The following is a 2,918-nucleotide window of genomic DNA, read 5'->3' as shown; positions in this document are numbered from 1 at the left end:
AACATAACCAGCGGCACTTCCGGCGAGCGCCACTAACCAATCAGGGTTGACCAGTGTAGTCTTCTTGAATGAACACTGAATGAATGAATGGATACTGATCTGGTGAGAAGGATGGGTGAGGGTTTCTGGCACATTGGCACACCATTTTATAAATAGGACTACAAATACTGGAAAATACAGACATATTCGACAGCAGATGGGCACACAATGCTGGAGTAACAAGAGGGAAAGGCAGCATCTCTGGAGAAGGAATGGGTGACGTTTCGGATCAAGACCCTTGACTCTTGAATGGACCTCTCATATGCTAAGGATGAATTCCTGATCTTCCAATCTACATTGCTCTTGCACCTTTAAAAAAATTCTGCACTTTCTCTGTAGTTGTAACCAATTTCCCTCCGGGGATAAATAAAGTTCTGTCGTATCGTAACACTATATTCAGAAGAAGTGTCTCGACCCGATTTTGTGTCTATGGTGTAAACCAGGGTCTACTGTTCCTTCCTAGACATGTTCTGCAGATCAGGTAGTATCTTGGGAGAATGAAAGGTTCCAGGTTTATTACTTTCCAGGTTTAAAAAGCTGGAATAACTCAGCGGGACAGGCAGCATCTCTGGAAGGAATGGATGACGTTTTGCGTCGTGACCCTTCCTCAGACTTCTCCAGGTTTATAATTGTCACAAACACAAAGACACTGAAAAACTTTGTTTTGCATGTTATGCATTCAAGTCATACCATGTGTGAGCAGAAGAGGGAAGTTTTCATGAAACGATTCCAGAGTTATGGTCCATGGTAACTGGAGGGTACAAGGAGAAACTATGTTATATTTCAAAATCCTGTTATTCTCTCCCTTCTCCCATCAGGCAGCAACTTGAAGTCAGGTACCACCAGGTTCAAGAACACTATGTCATCAGACTCTTGGACGGACCTCCCAGATACTAAGGATGGATTCCTGATCTCCCAAACTACCTTGTTCTGCCCATGAATCTTTTTTTTTTTAAATCTGCACTTTCTCTGTAGTTGTAACTCTATATTCAGGTCTTTGTTTTTTTTTGTACTTCCTGATTTTTTCTGATGTGGAATGATTTGCTTGAATAGCACGCAAAATAGTTTTTCCAAGTATCTCAGTACACATGATAATAATAAACCAATAAATCCTTGCACCTCTTTTATGCAGAGCCTTGAGATTTAGGATGATTTGCTTCTGTATTTGTGAGTTCTGAGATGACCAACTCCTTCAACAGAACCCCTTCCCCTATTGGTCCATCTCCTTCCCCATCTCATGCTCTCATCCCACTTCCTACACATATTCCCTTCCTCAAACTCTCCCCTTCCCCTCCACCATCCTGTTACTACTTACTTGCTCCACTTATTCAATTCCATCCTATCTTCCTTCTTCCCACTTCCTCCATCCTTACAGTCTCCATTCTCTCTGCCCCATTCCCTCCTCTCCCACAAACTCTACTATCCTTTATCCTCACTCCCTTCTTCTCACTCCACCTCCACTGTCAACTCTCACTCCATTGATCTTCTCCTCCGCCCACACCGTGCCCCCATTTCTCCCTCCATTTACCTCTAGCCGCCTTCTAGACTCCATCTCCATCTTCCATCCCTTCTTCTCAGTCGACCTCGACTGCACTTGTAAAACTACTCAGCTCCTCTGTCCACCCCAACCCTCCCTCTACCCCAAACCTCACTCCACCCCAGCTGTGGGCCCTCCTCTTCCCCATCTACTATCTACATTTCCTCTACCACCACCTCAGCCCCATCACCCCTACCCTCCCTCCAACCCTACCACCCCAGTCCCTACCCTCCATCTGACATTACCCCTACGACCTCACCCTCCCTATCATCTCACTCCAAACTTACCCTTCATTTGACCTCACCGCTTAACCATATCCTCCCTCTAATCTCACTCCCTAACCCTACCCTCCCTCTTACCTCACCCTTAACACTATTCTCCCTCTAATCTCACTCCCTACTCTCCCTCTAACCTCACTCACTATCGACACTTTCCCTTTAACCTCATCCCTTATCTTCCTTCTAACCTCATTCCCTAATCCTACCCTCCCTATAAGATCACTCCATACCCCTACCCTCCCTCTGACATCACCCCTTAACTCATATCTTCCCTCTAACCTCACTCCCTAACCCTATCCTCCCTCCCCTCCCCTCCCCTCCCATCTCACCCGCTAGTCTCCCTCTACTCTGCATATATAGAGGGTACCCTACCTGCATCACTACCCTGCATATCTCCCTCTTCCCTCCATACCCCTCTCCCCTCCAACCCCTCTCCCCTCCAACCCCTCTCCCCTCCACCTCTCCATACCCCTCTCCCTCTCCCCTCCATACCCCTCTCCCTTCCACCTCCCCCTTCCACCTCCCCCCTCCACCTCCCCCCTCCATACCCCTCCACCCTCCATACCCCTCCCCCTCCCCCTCCATCTCCCCCCTTCATACCCCTCCCCCCTCCACACCCCTCCCCCCTCCACACCCCCTCCCCCCTCCACACCCCTCCCCCCTCCACACCCCTCCCCCCTCCACACCCCTCCCCCCTCCATACCCCTCTCCCTCACGCGGGCGCGGGCGCCCCGGTTGCGCGCCAAGCCAGAGCGGTTATGGCGGTTGGGAGCAGCGGGCGACCAACAAACACTCTCTAATTTAGATGAGTGAAGTAATCGCGACGGTTTCTCAATCCCCGTGGCGGTTACTCTTCTAAACGGGCCAGCGTGTGCGGTTAATGCAGAGCTCTGACAAGTAACGGGAGGCGCAGGGTGTCCGATCAATAGTTTACCGTTCGAAAACTGTTTTGTGACACGAGTATGGCCTTAATAACGCTTCTAATTTTAGCTCAGATGCTTCATTTAAGCATTTCCTTCATGAACAACGCGTGTAGGTAGGGAACAGTCCTATTTCTTCCCCCT

The sequence above is a fragment of the Amblyraja radiata genome, chromosome 29 (genome assembly GCF_010909765.2).
Source record: "Amblyraja radiata isolate CabotCenter1 chromosome 29, sAmbRad1.1.pri, whole genome shotgun sequence".
Taxonomy (NCBI): domain Eukaryota; kingdom Metazoa; phylum Chordata; class Chondrichthyes; order Rajiformes; family Rajidae; genus Amblyraja; species Amblyraja radiata.
The sequence above is the reverse complement of the archived record's forward strand: the minus strand, read 5'-3'. Positions refer to the sequence as shown.